Raw genomic sequence first — 20850 nt, forward strand, 5'->3', positions numbered from 1 at the left:
TAGAGGCGGAGAGAGTGAAGGGGTGAGTAGGGGTTCCTGAAGAAAAGTGGGGAAAGGCAATCAGCTTTGGAGACTGAGTAGCAAGATGGCATGGATGTTTATAACCAGAGGTTTCAGAAAGGTGAGTTGAGACCTGTTTGGGAAGTTCAGAATTTGTCCTTCATCCTTGATGAAATAGGAATCCATGAAAGCTATTAAGAAGAGGCATAATGTGATCCGATTTACATGTTAGTAAAGTAACTGGCAGCCATGTGGATTGCTTGGGAGAGCGGTTCAGTGACAGAGTGGACAGTCAGATCAAGGACACCCCCCACCCCCCGCCTTAGACAGCCTGCTATAGGCCCAGGCAAGAGAGGAGGGACTGAACTTGGGAGGCAGTAAAGGATCCAGAAGAGGAAATAGAATCTTATAAAGATTTGGATATAGACTTGAGGGGTAAGAGGAAAGAAGATGTGAAAATAATTTCAGGGTTTCCAATGGTGCCATTAAGATAAATGGAGAGAGTACAGAGATCAAGGTAATTAGGTTAGAAAGATGCTGACTTTTAAGTGCCTGTGGGTAATCTATGAACAACTGTAAATTCCGTAACTGGAAATATATGAACTATAAAAAAAAAAAAAGGTACTGATGAGTGATGAAGATCAACAATATGTTAAGATACGTGTATCAACCATATGGTTATATGAAAATGTGTGTGGTTTCTATTACTGATGAAATCATAGGTATTACTGATATTCCTGTGGTTTGGTGCCTACATTTATACTAGAAGGAAATTCTATATTTCAATTAGAAGTTAGTAAAGGTGTAATATTTTTGCCTTCCAAGTTCAGAGATCATTTAGAGGGAAAAGCTCAAGTTAAAAAAAAAAACCCTGTTTAGGGCGCCTGGGTGGCTCAGTTGGTTAAGTGACTGCCTTCGGCTCAGGTTATGATCCTGGAGTCCCGGGATCGAGTCCCACATCGGGCTCCCTGCTCAGCAGGGAGTCTGCTTCTCCCTCTGACCCTCCCCCCTCTCATGTGCTCTCTCTCATTCTCTCTCTCTCAAATAAATAAAATCTTTTTAAAAATATTAAAAATTAAAAATTAAAAAAACCCTATTTAGAAGGTGATAAAAACTATTGGCCCCCCTCCCCCTCCCTCAGCAGACAGGCAAATGAATATAGCTCTTTAAGTCCTTTACTTTGGAAAACTACAAATTTATGTTAACCATTGGTCAAAATATTTGTAAAGAGGGTAGATCTCATCTAAATATGTAAGATGTATTTATTTTCTACAAACTAAATTTTAAACTCACGACTATACAACAAAGTTGGTAAAAAAACAAAACAAAAAACCTCATGTCAGTCATTCTTGGTCATTCTCCTATTCAAGCAGCTTTGGGAATTTGTCATAATTTCTCAGTCTCATATTATCCAGGAGAAGACCTGTAGGTTGATCATCTGTCCACACAGGCTACCCATATGATGTCTATTGTCCTTCTCTGAGGGCTACTTCAGGTTCAGTGGTTCTCTGTTGTTTGAGACATATGAATTTTCCTTTATGTCCGCCTAAGTCCTTTCTTCTGAAAGGTACCACATGCCTATTCCTCTCTAGAACTTTCAACTTGTGTCTGGTTGTTCTGCCACATATTTTATCTAAAGCCATAAAGCACAGGACAGGAAAATGGGGGAAAGGGAAAAAAGGAACTATAATAAGAAAGTTAATATTTAAAAATATTATCTACCCACGTATTTCTAAAATACCACTTTGGAATCAATTTCAGGAAAAAAATGGATGCATTTGATACAAACAAAAAAATCTCAACTACACAGAAACTTTATGATTTAATCAAAATTATCATTACTCAATTTGTCATCCCATCTCATTCACCAGATTTTATCCTAAGTAATTTTAAGCTATTGACAAAAAATAAAATCCATTCTCAACAGGCAAATAATTGAGGCTCTGAGGATATTAAAAAATATGCCACAGGAAGGACTTTCTAAATATGACTCAAAATCCAAATGCAATAAAAGAAAATGTTGATAAATTTGACTACACAAAAAATGAAAGTGATACTCATAGAATAAAAAACACCATAAGCAAAGTAAAAACATAAGACACTGGAAAAAGGTTTATGGAAAAGGGGGTTAATCTCCATAATCTCTGAAGAGCTTCTAGAAATGAAGGAGGAAAAGGCCGACATCCCAATGAGGGAAAAAGATGAAGTAGAAAAGTATACAGAAAAGCAAAGCAAAAGAAATACAAATGACCCTAAATATAATACAAAATTCTCAATCCCACATAATAAGAAAAAAAAAAAATTAGACCCTCACTGAGAAATGCCCTCTTCTGGCCACTATGGAGCACAGGCATTGGGTTTATCCTCCCACATGAAATTTAAAAACCATTAAAAATATATGATACAACAATTTTCAGACATTGAACGTGCGTCAGCTCAGGACAGTGGTCCCTGAGAGAATGGAAACAAATGAGTTGGGCCATCTGATTGTCCAGGATTACTGTTTGGAGAGAGCTTCCATGCTGCCACGCAGAGAAGAAACCCAGGGAGAGAGCTTAACAGTCTCCCTAAAATGAGAACATGGAGTTGGTAGTCCTAGAAAGTCCAGATGATTGGATTTCACAGTGCCACATGTGAGAAGGGACCCATACAAAGAACTTCTGCATTCTACAGATGGCTCCCCCCTTAAATCTTCAGCTGAACGCTAATCACTACATGCACGTGAGCAAACTACCTGAGACAATGGAAATATGCACGGAAAGAAGCAGGGTCAATACCTAGGGATCACACAGGGATGAGAATAGTTGTGTTCCATCAACCAGAGTGGTAAGCCCTGTAATGAAGGGAGACTGGATAGTCTTCAGAAAATTATTGCCTCTGATGCGGGGAAAAGTTACTGACACTAAAGACTGTTTTGGACATGCCTAATAAAGTTTAAAAGCAAGACTTAAAAGGTGCAAACTATTTCCAAGGAACATAACTGCCTCCCACTGAAAAAAAGCTCAAGAATACAGGAACACAAAAATATGCAGCATTCAACAACATAAAACTCATAGGGTCTGGGAGCCAACCCCAAGATTCCAGGCATGCATCAGAGGAGGAAAATGCAAAACATGATATATCCTAAATTACAATGATTATAGAATTAGTGGACAAAATCATTAAAAACTGTTATAACTATGTTGAAGAAAATAGATTGAACATGTTAAGTGAAGACATGTAAGATTTTTAAGAAATTTTTCTAGGAGAGAAAAAATATAATTAGTGTAATGAAAAAATTCACAAGGTGAGATTAACAGATTATTAAACACTATAAAAGTAAAGATCAGTGAATTTGAAGACAGTAATAGAAACTACCCAAAATGAAAGAGACAAAAGACTGGGAAAAAATTGAACAGAGCATCAATGCACTGAAGGAAATTTAGGCAACCTAGTATAAAAAGTTCCTGAAAAAGAGGAGGCAGAAAAATATTTGAGAAAATAATGGCCCCAAATTACCCAAATTTTATAAAACCATAAAGCCTTCAACAAACCCCAAATATAAGAAACATGAATCCTACACCAAGGTACATCATAGGCAAGTGTTTAAAACCATGGATAAAGAGAAAAGTCTTAAATATAGCCAAAGAATAAAGACAAACTATGTAAAAACAAATCAAGATAAAAGTAACAGCAGAATTTTCCATCAGAAACACAGCAAGCCAAAATTCTTTGCTGCCTACAAGAAACCCACTTTCACTATAAATACAGAAATGGATTAAAAGTAAAAGAAGGGGAAGAGATATAACATGCAAACAGTAATCAAAAGAAAACTGGAGGGACTATATCAATATCTGACAAATTAGATTTCAGAGCAAAATATTACCAGAGTCATTTCATAATGATATAGTGGTCAATTTGTCAAAAGGATATAGAATTCTAAATACTTATGCATGTAATAACAGAGCTTCAGAACACAAGAAGTGGAGGCACCTGGGTGGCTCAGCCGGTTAAGCATCTGGCCCTTGGTTTTGGCTCAGGTCATGATATCAGGGTAGTGAGATGGAGCTCCAACGAGTCGGGCTCCACCCTCAGTGAGGAGCCTGCTTCTCTCCTCCTCCCTCTCCCTCTGCTCCTCCCCCTGCTTGTGTGTGCCCTCTCCCTTTCCCTCTCTCTCTCTCACTTTCTCTCAACAATAAATAAATAAATCTCTAAGAAGTTTTTAAAAGGGAATACAAGAAGTAAATCTAATAGAGCTCAAACAAAAATAGGGAAATCCACAATGATGGTTGGAGACTTTATCATCCCTTTCATAAAAAATGTGAGAACAAGTAGACAAAAAATCAGTAAGGGTATGAAAGCCTTGAACGGAGACTATCAATTAACCTGACCTAAATAATATTTACAGAATTCCCAACCAACAACAGAATACACATTCCTTCCAAATGTACATGAAACATGTGTCAAAAAAGACCCTATTCTGGGTCACAAAATAAGATTCAACAAATTTGAAAGGATTTTGAACATGGTATACTCTCTGATCACAATGGAATTAAATCAGAAATAAACAGAAACTGTGATGAATACCTGTAAAGCTTTTTAATAATCCATGGGTCAAAGAAGAAATCAAAAGTAAAACAGAAATTATTTTTGACTGGTAAAAATGAAAATGGATCATTAAATTTTGTGGGATTCAATTAAATAAGTACATAGAAAGAAATTTACAGGACTGAAGAATAAGGGTCTGAAATCAATGACCTAAGTTCTCACTTAAGAAATTAGGAACAGAAGAGGGAATTAAACCCAAGTAATAAAGAAAAAAGCACAAAATGATGAAATAAATAAGAGAAAAATAGGGAAAAACATTAACAAAATAAGAAAACTGCAGGTCAATAGCCCTCATAAACATAGATGTAAAAATTCTCAACAAAATTTTAGCAAATTAAATCTAGCACCGTATAAAAAGTACCATAAAGAATTATGAAGTAGAGTGTATCCCTGAAATTCAAGGTTGTTTCAATATTTGAAAATCAATCGGTATCATTCACCATTTTAACAGATGCCACATGATTATTTCCATAGTTGCATAAAAAGCATTTATTTGACAAAATCTGAAATGCACTCCTGATAAAAATTCCTAGCAAACAGAACAGAAGGGAACTTCCTCAATCTAATAAAGGGCATTTACAAAAACCCACAGATATACTCACAGGTGGCTAGACTCTCCATGTAAAAAAAATCCTAAGAAATGGTGATGGGTATTAAAGAGGGCACGTATTGCATGGAACACTGGGTGTTATACGCAAACAATGAATCATGGAACACTACATCAAAAACTAATGATGTAATGTATGGTTATTAACATAATAAAAAAAGAAATAGATTTTTAAATGCTTTAACAAAGTGTAGGATATAAGAGCAATTCACAAAAATCATTTGTATTTCTATATGCTAGCAACAGATAATCAGGAAATAAAAGTTTTAAAAGATTTTTAAAAAGGTTTTATTTATTTATTTGAGAGAGAGAAAGTGCTAGCAAGCATCAGGGAGGTGCAGAGGGAGAGGGACAAGCAGACTCCATGCTGAGCTCAGAGCCTGATGCGGGGCTCAATCCCACGCTCCTGAGATCATGACCTGAGCCAGAATCAAGAGTCAGATGCTCAACTGACTGAGCCACCCAGGTGCCCCAGGAAATTTTTAAAAATATCTTGGACAATAGCATTTAAAAATATGAAAATTGGGAGATATTTGGCAAAAGATGTGCAACAGTTGTATAATGAAAACTACAAAATTTTTCAAGAGAAATTAATGAAGACGTAAGTAGAGAACTATACGGTGTTCTTACATCAAAGGACTCCTCATTGTTGAGATGTCAGTTCTTCCCCAAATTGATTTATAGACTGAATGTAATCCCAATCAAAAGCCTAGCAGGATATGGAAATGCAAAGAATGGAATATAGCTGAAACAACTTTGAAAAAGAATAACAGTGTTAAAGGGTTTACCCTTTCTGATTTCAAGGCTTATTATAAAGCTACAACAATTAATACAATGTCATACCAGATCATAATAAATAAATCAAGAGAATGGAAATAATGAGTCCAGGAATAGACCAACACACAGTCCATTGATTTTTGACAAAAGTGTAAGAGCAATTCAATGGGGAAAGAATAAGATTTTCAGTAAATGGTGCTGGAGGAATTGGCTAGCCACTTGCAAAGAAAAACGAAAGAAAAAAAAAAGGCTTTAACCCTTACTTCATACCATACACAAAAATTAACTTGAAATTGATCATAGACCTGAGCAAAATTAAAACTATAAAACTTCAAAAAGAAAACAAAGAAGAAATTTTTAATAATCTGGATTTGGCAAAGATTTTTCTTAAGATTTTATTTATTTATTTGACACAGAGAGAGAGAGCACAAGCAGGGGGAGCAGCAGAGGGAGAGGGAGAAGCAGGCTTCCCGCTCAGATGTGGGGCTCCATCCCAGGACCCTGGGATCATGCCCTGAGCCGAAGGCAGACGCCTAACTGACTGAGCCACCCAGGTGCCCTGGATTTGGCAAAGATTTCTTAAACACCAAAAGCGTGAACTTTAAAAGAAAAAGAATCTACAAACTAAACTTTATCAATTTGAAAAGTTTTGTTCTTCATGAATCATTGTTAAAATGAAAAATCAAACCATAGACTAGGAGAAAATATTTTATATTCACACATACATAATAATGGACTTGTATAAGGAACACTTGCAACTCAATAAGACAAACAACCCAATTAAAAGTAGACAAAAGATTTAAATAGACACTCTACCAGAAGAGAGAGATTTGGAGAATAAGCACATGAAAAATTGCTCAGCATGAGCAACAGTTTCACAGCGAGCAATTTTGCACTAATTACAGCCCAGTCTTAATTTCCTGTCATTGTTACTGATTGCCTACATGAAATGAACGTCTTAAATGAGCTGAAGTCAGTCCCGTCCCCTGTCTCAGCAGTGCCAAACTATCATTTCACCTGACCTCATTTTTTTAAATCTGGATTTTCTTCAATATCAGCTATAGAGACCTTAACCCTGCTATTATCCTGGGGAGGTCAGGAGCATGCAATAAGATCTCTCAATTTCTCTGTAGCTCAAATTTCTGCAGAATTACGAGGCATCACCTCCTTTTGCTGTGTTTCAGAAGCAGGAGCAGTCCGCCACCCTTGCAAGGTTGGCCCCTCTACTGGATGGAGCTCAACCCAGTTCCTCTCTCCCTTTGCAGAACCATCCATCACCTCCACCCACGCATCACCTCCACTCCACTCTTCCTCTCCACAGGTTCCTTCCTCTTAGTCTGCAAATCTTTCCACCTACAGACATGTTCTCCCAGCACTGAGGCCACCACCCCACCCCGAGCTACCTTCCTACATCTTTCTCCCTTCAGCTGAATCACTTTTTTTTTTTTTAAGATTTTATTTATTTGGGAGAGAGAGAGCACGAGCAGGAGCAGGAGTGGGAGCGGGAGCGGAGGGAGGGCCAGAGGGAGAGGGAGAAGGAGACTCCCACGGAGTGGGCAGCTGAAGGACCCAGGGCTCGATCCCAGGACCCCAAGATCAGGACCTGAGCGATGCTTAACTGACTGAGCCACCCAGTTGCCCCTGATTCACTTCTTGACTCCTTAATCACTCTTCAGCCCAGAGAAATTTGTTTTATGTACCTACCACTCTACTACATTGTACTCAAAATCACAGCCGCAGGCAGAATTATAGTGGGATGGATCCTGAGGAGCTGCCAGTTCTGATGAGCTTACAGATATGCCAGGATTCAGCTACTCTCTCATTCAGTGAATATCAGTTCACTGCCTACGACGTGCCAGGCACAGTTCTGTGTTTCAGTGGTTCACAGATGTGCTAGGAAATAGCAATGCCGGAGATACAGCAGTAAACAAAGAAGACAGAAATCGCTGTTCTCTTGGGCTTACATTCTAGTGTGGGGAGACGAACAAAAAACGAAAAAGATAACATAGTTAAGCAAGTATATGGCATGTCAGCTATGAGAAATGCTACGGTAAAAAATAAACTAGGGGAGGGGGTATGCAGTGCAGTGGAAGTGGGAGAAATGATGAGGCAGGATTTTGTAGAGAAGCTTTAGGATACGGTGGTAAGGGAAGAAGATTCTGGAGCCAAAGGACCTGGGTTCTTATCCCACCTTTCCCATTTTCTGTGTGTTCTTAGGCAAGTCATTTAACCTCTTGGTGCCTTGGTTTCCTCATCTGTGAAACGGGAAGGATATTTGAACCTACTACATTAATGATTAAATGAGTCTATGATACATTAAATATTTAGAACAGTGCCTGAGCTCACAGTAAGAGCTCATAAAATATTAGCTATTAACACTACTGTTCATTCACTGTTTACATAGCACTCACTAACCTGATAGGTGCTGTAAGGTATATTAAGACAATATAAGATGCATTCCTGACCGCTCAAGAAAGGAGTGCACACACACGAAACACAATACAAGGGGATGTATACCCTCTCATCTTGCAGAGGGGGACATCACACCCATACTGCCATTCTTTACAAGATATCAAGGTGCTCTGAAAGCATCTTCTCGCCCAGGATGACGGTCATGAGGAATACTATTGCCTCCATTACAGCCGCAGGAGAAGAGAAACACCTAGTTATCACCTGAATCCCTCCCCAGCCTTAGTGGCTCAGCCTGGAGGGGCAGTTGAGGTCAAGTGGCAAGTGCACTGGCTCAGAGTATGACCTTTGACACTGTGCAAACCTGTATTTGAATCAAGGACTACTAATTCATTAGCTGTGTAACATTGGACAAATGATTGCATCTCCCAGAGAAGCTCAGCTTTCTCATGGGCAAGGTAAGGACAATTAATTCTAGCTGCATCAGTTTCATGCAAGGATGAAATGAGAGGATGTATTTAAAGCACTGTGGAAATCATTCAGCCCGTAATAAGCACCCAATAAAATGGTAGCTTTAAAAGAGAAAAAGACAAAGCAACACCTCTCTCTCTCTCTCTGTCAGCTTGTACTTGGGGAGTACTTTGCATGAAGCCTCCAAGTCACCTTTAGATTCATGAGAGGACACCACACATATAGCAAAGTATATAGAAATGAAATGCCTGAGTCCGTGAGAATGCGTTCCTTCTCAAACCAATAATTTCATGAACTTCTCGTTTGTTTGTGGCCCTATAGTGCCAAAGACCACACTGTTTTTTATAGAGATAAGGTTTTTCTTTTTCTTTTTTTTTTTTTGAGATCCGCACTTAAGCTACAGTAGTCAAAGATTCTGAAACAACACAAACTAAAGTGTTTTTCTCCAAAGATGAGCTCTTGAAAAGCTGTGTGTAAACTGGGTTTTGTAAATCAACTCAAAGTTTCAAAGGAAACTTTCAATGTAAAGAATCTTGGGAGTGAATCCTTTTAAAAAAGCAATGGGTTGTTGCTAGATTGACTGAATGTATTATTTCATCGTCTTTTAATGTATAGATTTTTAAACATGTAGCTGAGCTAAAGTAGCACACTTGACCTTGGTGGAAGCCAGAACTCTTTCTCCAGGAGAAAAGAACAAGGAGAGACTGCAGTGTTGGTGGTGCCTCAGTGGGAAAGTAAGGCTTGTTTTCAATGGCAGAATCAAAGCTTAGGAAAGTTAACTTCCACAATTTGGGGAAAGCTCTTTGTAGAAGACTTTGTGGCTGGAATAGGTTCTTAGAAATAGGAGTCTGCTCTGAGATTATAAACAATGACCTGGTACAAACTGTTCAGACTTCAGCACCCTGCAAATAACCGACATCAATAACTTATTCCTGAAGTCCCCTTACATGTCTCAGCTTGCAATGGAAAAAGACAGTGTGATTAGTCATGCTTCCCATTCATATCGAGCTGCCTGTGATCTTTGTGCATTAGAGAAGACTTCGTGGAAGATGGAAATGCACTGGTCTGAACCACTGGCAGCATGGGCAGGAACCTAATTAAAAGGTAAGATGAAAGAGGAGACCTGATATTTTTACCAAGTTCTAGCAAGATGTGAAGATGCTGATGTAGAAACGGATAAGCAGAGCACACAGGAGATGTGTATTCAAAGTAAATTCTCCTCTAAGTGGCTTTGATGGTTCAGTTAAATGCAGTTGAGGCAACTGCCATTTAAAATAATCTTTGCCAGACCATATTCGTACCATGTTTTGCAACCTGCTAAATTGGATTTTTTTTTTGAAGGCTTCTAGAAGCTGGTCTAAATTCCTGAAAGGAGGAGGAGGGGGACTTGATGGGGACAGGGTGGATGGCTTAGGGAGGGGATAGAGGAAGAAGCTTAATCATTCTCTCACACACTGGAGGACACCTGCTAGGCTGCCCTCCATCATCATGTGGCACTGGACTAGGCTCTTAGAGTACCAAGATGGCTCTTGCTCTTGGAATAATGAGGCCCTTCTAACCAGTGGCTTCATAGAAATGGGTGGCTGCTCTGGTCACTAGTTGTCCTAGTAAGAGCCTGGCTCAAGTCTATGGGCATTAGGGCCAGGGAGTCCTGGGTGTCTGGATCTCGGTTCCTCTACCCACCAGCTGTGTGATTTCAGGCAGGTTGGTTAACATCGTGCAATCGTGACACTATAATCGTGACACTGCAATCGTGACACTATACATAGGACCTCATAACTCCGCTGTACAACTGAAGGAGATAATATACACACAGCCCACGGCCCAGAGCCTGGCACAGAGCAAGAGCTCTGCATGTCAGTAAGAGGCAGAGATGCCATTCGAGCAGCATCAGGGGCCCTCCGCTCCATGGAGCTGTTCCTGGCATGAGGATAAAAGATAACAATCACAGAGCACCTACTACTTGCCAGGTGGGCCATGTTCTGAGTGAGTTACCATGAATTAACTCATTTAATCTTCACAATGCCCCTAAGAGGCAGGTGTGATTGTTATAGGACAATTTTATAGAGGGTGAGACTCACCCCAGGTTAGTCTATAAGTGAGAGACAGAGGCAGGGTTTGTGCCCAGGCAGTCTGGCTCCAGAACCCATGCATATATCCTCAACACTGTGATACTGCAGTAACATGCCATTTACAAAAAATAAAACAAAGTGTCACATGGTGGTCAGTTTAGCAAGTAGGGTCAGTATGTGTGTCAGGTCAGTATATATATATACAAGTATAAATATCAAAACTACATGCCTAGCATGGAAGAACTTGCACAAATCAACTAGCCATTTGTCCACAGCACGGGTGGCGATGGCTTCTTTAAACTACAATCTGAAAATAAGAAGAGGAACATCCAGGGTGATTTCCTGTGGTCCCTATGGCATCATCAGATGTCAACCACTTGAGTCATGGAAACCAGAAACCTAGCAGTCACTTTGAATTCCACCCCTTTGAATGTTCTCATCCAATCCTCCAGCATTCTATACATCTATAGATTCTGTATCCAAGATTTCTCTTGCATCCATCCCCTCTTCTTCACTCTCAACACCACTGTTTTTAGTTCAAGCTTTTCAATTCCTTTTTGGATAACTGGATCAGACTTGTAACCTCTCTCCCTGACAACATTCTTGCTCAGCCCCACACCCAAGAAATCCTTTTTCCTTACGGTGTTGAAAAATCATTTTAAAACACAAGTCTTACAATGTTGAGCCTCTGCATAAAGCCCTAGCACCTACAGAATGAAATCCAAACTCCCTGAGTCCCTTTATGAGCTGACCTTTCCATCTCTTCCCACTCCCCCAGATATAACCACACATACATTAGTAGATGCTATTTCCTCTGAACAAAAGCCCTAGCTCTTCCACATGCCCTCCTCCATAGTTTCCACCTCCCATAGCCTTCATTTAGAAAGCCCCTACTCAGTCATTAAGTCTCAGCTCAAACATCTCCTCCAGGAAGTTTTCTGTGATTCCCCCACGCAGTTAGCTGCCTTCACCTTTGTGCCTATAACAGCCAAATTGTAACTTTCCCCGACATTAGCATATAAGTTCTTGATGGCAAGTGCTGTGTGCACACAATGTATTCTCAGCCCCAGAAACAGTCTCTGGCACCAGAGGGAAATCAACACATATTTATTGTATTATTATAGCCTTGCCTATTGCAGTATAGTTGTTTGTTGAGGTGTCTGCTTCCTCCACAGGAATGTTAGCTTCTGGGGGCAAAGATAGTCTCTTTTGCTTCTGTATCCCTACACCTATCACAGTGCCTGGCAAAAAGTGAGTATTCAAAGTTTGTTGGGGGAATGAATTAATGCACAAATAAATGAATAAACCGCACAGGCCTCCAGGATTCCCTTGCTTGTCAGTATAACCCAAATCTATTGTTCTAGTGTTGTTTAGAAGGAGCAATCTCCAAAAGCAAGTCCGCCTGGAAGATGCCATTAAAAAACAAACCAGATTCTAAGAGACCAAAAGGTACATTGGTTGCATGTGTCATGAACATAAATAAAAATGTTTATATGTAAAATCCCAATTTTAATTTGGAAAAATAATAGCTTTTGCAGGATGCCTATTCAGTGGCATTTTTCATCTAAGGGAACTTCAAAGAGCTCTGATTTGATGGGTGGTCTACAAAGGGCAAAAGTCCCACTCAGTTGAGGGCTTATAGGGAACTTGTTTTCACAACTGTTCCCGGGAACTTTTGCTTTCATTACATCATCTCCTTGTGAGGTGGGTGTTAGGATTACCATTGTTGTGGATGAAGAAATGAACACAGAGAGAGCTTCAGGTTATAGAATAAACCTCTGGTTTTATTCTGGGGTCCCATATTAGGTCAGGTGTCAGTGGACCAAATATGTCTAGTTATGTCCCCCAAACTCGAGGGTGACAGAATGTTGCCTTAAGATGGGACCTCATCTCCTGGAAGAGGTCTTGGTACATCTGCCACGTGCATTTCTGCTCACCCTAACACTTGAGCTGGCTGTGGAAACAGTGGAGTTGTTCAATCCCATTTACTTGAGCATCTACTATATTCATTACCTACTGTGTCTAGCACATAGTGTGATTTCTGTAAACAGGGAAGGGCAAAATGGCCCTGAAAAACAATGTATAAAGAAATGTGTATGTATAGCATACTACACTGTGATATAAGATGATATTCCTTACTCCAGCCTACTGCCAAAATATTTGAAAGCCACCACCCAAAAAGACAGTTATTATGAAATCCAATTCACAGATGAATAAACTGAGATTCAGAGATCTTAAATAATCCCAAGGTCACACAACTAACAAGTGGCAGGACCCATTTTAACAATGTATAACCGTCTCTGGGAGAAGGCAAGTCTTACTGATAAATAAATGAAAGATCTGCCAGAGAAGAGACACACGTGCTAATAATTGTGTTTTAATAACACTAGCTGAACGACAGTGTAATGCAACTTCCTAATTTTATTGAGACTTAACATTTTCCAGACTTACTGATTTATTAACTCTCATAACCCTAGCCACAGTTTGAACTCTAGCTAAATTTTCTTTCCACTTTCATCACTTCTAAGCTTAGTTGGAACACTTATGCTGTGGCTTCATTTTGTTTTTATTTCTTTCCTTTGTTATTTCAGGCACATCATTTCACCGGGAGGAGCTATAGGCTCCCACCCTGGATCCCCCCACTTTTCTGTGAGGTGCAGCCTTCCCATGACTAAGCCCACAAGCCCAGTGCACACCTGGCTGTGTTGTCAGACCTGAGTAGCGGACTGTCTGAGTGGATACATATGCACATGAACGCTGCACCTGGACAAACAGGATTTGAACTTGTTGGCTCCAAATGCAATATTGCTCTGCTGGATCATTTTACTGACTACAATCTTGGTCATCTCTCAGAGAAATTCCTTCCCAACTCAGTGCCTCTCGTTAGCAAGACAGACTTCAGAGTGGTTTTGACAAGTTGGAAATACCTCTAAAATGATAGCTTAATGATTTTACGTGTGTTTCTTCTTGAGCCTCCACTGTTTCTTCAAGACCTAGAGATTTATTTATTTATTTTACTGTGGCAGAGCAGAGCCCTAATCTTGTCCACAAGATCCTTCTGCCTAATGAAAAATGATCAAGCAATAGTACCCAAATCCCAAAAACTTGGAGAGAAAACCTTACACAGACCACCCCAGTCATACTCATAAAGCCAAGGAGGTTTCCACTTGAGGGTAGGCATTATTTTGTGGGATGGTGGAGCATCCTTGAATGAAGAGCTGTCACAAAGAGATGGGATTATGATAGAATAAAATTCCCGCTAATCAGGTTGAATTTACTGCCCATGCCATGGGGGTGTTGGGAAAAGTTTTGGTCTCTGCTATAGGGGTAGTGGCTCTTTCAGTCTTGCCTTCTCTGGGATGGGCTCTAAGATGAGGCAGGAATGGCTACATAAACTTTCAGATGAGTGCAAAAAAAAAAAAAAGGTCTCTTGTTGAAAAATAAGAATTTCAAGATGGCAACAACAGAACATTAAACCAGTCACAAAACACTTTGAGACCATGGGACACCTGGGTGGCTCAGTCAATTAAGCGTCTGCCTTCAGCTCAGGTCATGATCCCAGGGTCCTGGGATCAAGTCCCACATTGGGCTCCCTGCTCTGCGGGGACCCTGCTTCTCCCTCTGCCTCTGCCTCTCTTGCTGTCTCTCATGAATAAATAAATAAAATCTTAAAAAAAAAAAACAACACTTTGAGACCACACAGGTTGCATATCCATGAGACCAGCCCTGAGGTTGAATTTTTAGCACTCACTTTGGCCCTGTCACCTGGAAATTGAGGCATTAAATAAGATGAACATTCCTCTAACCCCATCACCTGCTACCATGTGTACACATTTTACATGGACACTCTGCTTATCATGCTCCAATATGATTATATAATGTTTACCTAGCATTTAATATATACCAGTTTCTGGACTAATCATTTTACATGCATTATCTTATTTAATCCTGACAAAATCCCTAGGAGATCAGAACTGTCATTCCCATTTTGTGGATGAGGAAACTAAGTCATAGGGACAATAATTTATTTGCCTAAAGTTATAAACTAGAAATTGGCCTTAAGAAAATAACAAATATCCGAGGGGAAATAAGTGAAATAGAGACAAAAAGACAATAAAAGATCAATGAAACAAAGCTGGCTTTTGGAAAACACAATGGACAAATCTTTAGACTAACCAAGAAAAAAGAGAGAGGACTCAAAATTACCTTGATACCCAAACCAAAGACACTACAAAAAAAAAAAAAAAAAGGAAAGAAAGAAAGACTATAGGCCAATACCTCTGATGAACATAGATGCAAACATCCCCACAAAATATTAGCAAACCAAATTCAACAATACATTAAAAAATCATTCATCATGATCAAGTAGGATTTATTCCAGGGATGCAAGGGTGGCTCAATATTTGCAAATCAATCAATGTGATACATCACACCAACAAGGATAAAAACCATATCATCATCTCAACAGATGCAGAAAAATCATTTGACAAAATATAACATCCATTCATGATAAAAACTTTCAACAGAGTGGATTTAGAGGGAACATATCTCAACACAATAAAGACCATATATGAAAACCCCACAGCTAACTTCACACTCCATGGTGAAAAACTGAAAGCTTTTCCTCTAAGATCAGGAATAAGACAATGATGTCCACTATTGCTACTTTTATTCAACATAGTACTGGAAGTCCTAGCTGCAGCAATCACACAAGAAATAAAAGGCATTCAAATTAAGTAAAACTGTCACTATTGGCAGATGAAATACTACATATAGAATCCATAAAGATCCCATCAAAAAACTATCAGAACTGATAAATGAATTCAGTAAAGTTATGGATACAAAATTAATATACTGAAATCTGTTGCATTCTATCCACTAAAAACGAAGTAGCAGAAAGAGAAATTAAGAAAACAATCCCATTTACTATTGCACCTAAAAGAATACCTAGGAATAAATTTAAACAAAGACATGAAAGACGTGTACTCTGAAAACTATAAAAAAATTAATGAAAGAATGAAACAAATGGAAAGATATTCCATGCTCATAGATTGGAAGAATTGTTAAAATATCCGTACTACCCAAAGAAATCTACAGATTCAATGCAATCCCTATCAAAACACCAAAAGCATTTTTCACAGAACTAGAACAAATAATTGTAAAATTTGAATGGAACCACAAAAGACCCCCAAGGAGCCAAAGCAATCTTGAAAAAGAAGAACAAAGGTGGAGGTATCACAATCCCAGATTTCAAGATATACCACTAAGCTGTAGTAATCAAAACAGTAGGGTACTGACACACAAACACATAGATCAATGGAACAGAGTCCAGAAATAAACTCATATTTATATGGTCAATTAATCTATAACAAAAAAGGCAAGAATATGCAATGCAGAAAAGAATCTCTTCAATAAATGGTGCTGGGAAAACTGGATACCTATATACAATAGAATGAAACTGGATGACTTTCTTACACCATATAAATTCAAAATGGATTAAAGACCTAAGTGTAAGACCTGAAACCATGAAACTCCAAGTGAAACTCCAAGTGAAACACTCTTCAACATTGGCCTTAGCAACTTCTTTCTAGGTATGTCTCCTCAGGCAAGGGAAACTAAAGCAAAAACAAACAAATGGGATTACATCAAAACAAAAAATTTCTGCACAGCAAAGGAAACCATCAACAAAACAAAAACGCAACCTACTGAATGGGAGAAGATATTTGTAAATGATATATTTGATAATGGGTTAGTACCAAAAATATATAAAGAACTCATACAACACCCAAGAAACAAATAATCTAATTAAAAATGAGAAGACCTAAATAGACATTTTTCCAAAGAAGACCTGCCATTGGCCAATAGACATATGAAAAGATGCTCAATATCACTCATCATCAGGGAAATGCAAATCAAAACCACAGTGAGATATCACGTTACACCTGTCAGAATGGCTAGAATAAAAAAGACAAGAAATACCAAGTGTTGGCGAGGATGTGGGAAAAAAAGGAACCCTTGCACACTGTTGGTGGGAATGTAAATTGGTGCAGCCACTGTGGAGGTTTCTCAAAAAATTAAAAATAGAGGAGTGCCTGGGTGGCTCAGTTGTTAAGTGGCTGCCTTCGGATCAGGTCATGATCCCAGGGTCCTGGGAAAGAGCCCTGTGTTGGGCTCTCTGCTCAGCGGGGAGCCTGCTTCTCCCTCTCCCTCTGCCGGCCTCTATGTCTACTAGTGTGCTCTGTCAAATAAATAAAATAAAATCTTTAAAAATTTTTTAAAGAATCACATGATATAGTAATTCCACTATTAGGTATCTGCCCCCCCAAAAAACACAAAAACAAAAAAAAAAACCCAAAACACTAATTTGAAAAGATATATACACCCCTATATTTACTGCAGCATTATTTACAATACCCAAGATATGGAAGAAGCCCAAGTGCCCACTGATAGATGATGGATAAAAAAGATGTGGTATATATATATATAACGAAATATTACTCAGCCATAAAGAAGAATGAGATTGTGCCATTTGCAACAACTATTTGCAAGTGAAGTAAGTCAGAGACAAATACCATGTGATTTCACTTGTTTGTGGAATCTAAAAAACAAAGAAATGAACAAACACAGACTCTTAAATACAGAAAACTGGTGGTTGCCAAAAGGGAGGTGTGTGGGGGGATAGATGAAATAGATAAAGGGGATTAAGAGGTACAAAACTCTAGAGATGAAATAAATAAGTCACAGAGATGAGAAATGCAGCACAGAGAAAAGAGTCAATAATATTGTATAATGTAGATGTGACAGATGGTGACTACACTTATGTGGTGAACACTGAGTAATATACAGAATTGTTGAATCAGTGTTGTATACCTGAAGCTAAGATAACATTTTATGTTAATTATACTTCAATTTTAAAAAGATGAAAAAAAGTAAATGAAATTTTAAAACAAGTTACTAAGAGTACATCTTAAAAGTTCTCTTCACAAGAAAAAAATATTTAACTATGTGTGGTGATCGATGTTAATTAAATTTGTTCTGGTAATCATTTCACAATATATACATATATGAAGTCATTATGTTATATATCTAAACTAATACAATGCTATATGTCAGTTATATCTTAATTTTTAAAAAAGCAAGGGCTGATGAGGTTTGGAGAAACTGGAACCCTTGAGTATTGCTAGTGAGAATGTAAAATGATGCAGCCACTTGGAAACAGCGTGATGGTTCCATAAAAAAGTTAAACACATTATATGTTGGCTAATTGAACATAAAAAAAAAGTTAAACACATGAGGCACTCGGGTGGCTCAGTCGGTTAAGCGCCCGACTCTTGATTTCGGCTCAGGTAATGATCTCAGGCTTGTGGGATTGAGCCCAGCATTGGGGTCTGTGCTCAGTGCGAGTCTGCTTCTCCTTCTCCTTTCTGCTCCTCCCCCTCCAGCTCATGCATGTGCTCTCTCAAATAAATAAAATCTTTAAAAAAAAAAAAAAAAGTTAAACATAGAAATACCACATGATCCAGCAATTCTACTTCTAGGTGTATACCCCAAAGAAGTGAAAAGCTGGAACTCGAACAGCTGTTTGTATACCCATGTTCATAGCAATTGTTCACAATGGTCAAAAGGTAGACAGAGTTCAGTGTTCACCGACTGATGAATGGATAAACAAAGTGAAGTGTATACATACGATGGAATATTATTCAGCTTTAAAAAGGAAAAAAATTCTGGGTGGTGCAGTCGGTTAAGCATCTGACTCTTGGTTTCAACTCAGGTCCTGGGATCCAGCCCTGTGTTGGGCTTGCACACAGTGCGGAATCTGCTTAAGAATTCTCTCTCTCTGCCCCTCCCCTCCCCTCCTCTCTCTCAAATAAATAAATCTTTTAAAAAAAGAAAAAAAATCTGACATGCTACACAATATGGATCAACTTTGAAGACATTATGCTAACTGAAAGAAGTAGTCTCATCACAAAAGGATAAATAACTATACAGTTTCAATTATGTGAGGTGCCTAGAGTTGTCAAATACAACATAGAGACAGAAAGTGGAATGGTAATTGCCAGGGGCCGTTGGGGAGGGAGGAGGGGGGTAGTTATTGGTTAATGGATACACATACAGTTTGGGAAGATGAAAAGAGTTCTAGAGATGAATGGTGGTACGAGTTGCACAGCAATGTGAATGTACTTAAATGCCACTGAGCTGTACGTGTAAAAATGATGAAAATGGTAAATTTTATATTAAGTAGTTTTGCCACAGTAAAACAGCACTGTTTTGGGGGTGGGGAGTGGCATTCAGCCTAAGTGTGGAGTACGGGGTGGGACTTGGGGGGAGGCAAGAGAGGCACATGCCACTGGAGAAAAACTTAAGGGGACATGAAAGAACTCACTAATCAAGACAAATTTGGATTTAATGCAATCTTTAAACTTTTTTGAGATAATTACAAATTTGCATGCAATTGTAAGAAATAGTATTCCTGGTACCCTTTCCCCAGTTTCTTCCAATGGTAACATCTTACAAATCTATAGTCAAATATGACAACTAAGTTATTGATGTTGATAAAGTCAATATACAGAACATTTCTATCTGCACGAGGATTCCTCATGTTGCCCCCACTTCCCTCTTCCCACCTATAATCTAAAAGATCCCCAAAGCCCCACCTCCCCATCTGGAGAATTAGAAGAAAAATGTGGCAGGATCCATTCCCTGAAACACCTTGTATCTCTGATGTTATTTCTACCTCTGGTAATGTGATTTATATGCATTTCACAAGAAAAGCCACTGGAACACCTCTCTGTTAATATGAGGACTGTTGTCAGGGTGATTGTTCCTTCTCCTTAAATCCTTCACTAGAGCCACAGCACTCTGTCACTGCCCAAATTTTGTGGCTGTAGATGCTGCTCTGACCCCGTGAAATAGACACTGTTGTTTGCCTACCCAACATACATCTACGCACCTGCCATTTCCTCTCCTAACAGAATCCTATCTTTTGTTGTATTTGTACTTCTCTGAGCATCTTGTTTCTAGAAAGGCTAGTCTCATTCAAATCCACGAGAATTTTTTTTATCTGGCTAAGCCAATCACGAGGACCCATTTCTTTTGCTTTGGGTGTAGACATGAACATGTGATGAAATTTGGGCCAGTGATTCATAAGAACCAAAGCCTGGAATAAGTGGCCAACTTGTTGTGACTCTGAAGACAAAACTAACATAGATGAAGGAAGAACTGAAAGAAAGAAAAACAGAAATGAAGCCCAGACATCCAGCGCCTACAGTTGCCCTCTCTCTGGACAGGTGGTAGGTGAGAGAATCAATACTCTTATTATTTGATATGGTGGGGTTCAAAGTTTTTTGTTATTTGCAGCAAAAAGCAACTTATCGAACAGATCCTAATATCCTAGATAAGGTTTAGACCCAGGCACAGAAGATTCTGTAGCCTTTTTTACTCTGTGACCCTACAGGTATATCGGATACCAAAGTCCATATTAAGCCTCTCTATTGATCAATACACATTACCAATTATTATATTTTAGGACTGTTTGAAAAATCATTCTGCAAATCTTTTTTAGTATTCCTTCTAGGTGTTACAATGGTTGGACATTTCCCTGGCTAGCAACAGTTTGAAAACGACATGCTTCTTAATAGGAAAAGAATCACAGCAATCCTAGATGCAAGTCCCCACAGGTGATTTGTGTAGGATGGGAGAAAACCTCACAGGTAACCAACAAAATGATACTGCATCACACTAGCTTCACCCTTGTCTTCCCATTGTGTTACTTTAATAACAAACATATGAAAGAAATTAGCGGATTCTCTAGGGTAAGCCAAGTAGGCACAGAGCCCAAACCAGAGAAATTCCAGATTTACTCAATAAGGCCATATTTTCCCGGGGTGCTTTAGACAACTTATTGATGACACAGCTGCAGACCTTGGC

Source organism: Halichoerus grypus, chromosome 5 (genome assembly GCF_964656455.1).
Source record: "Halichoerus grypus chromosome 5, mHalGry1.hap1.1, whole genome shotgun sequence".
Classification (NCBI taxonomy): Eukaryota; Metazoa; Chordata; class Mammalia; order Carnivora; family Phocidae; genus Halichoerus; species Halichoerus grypus.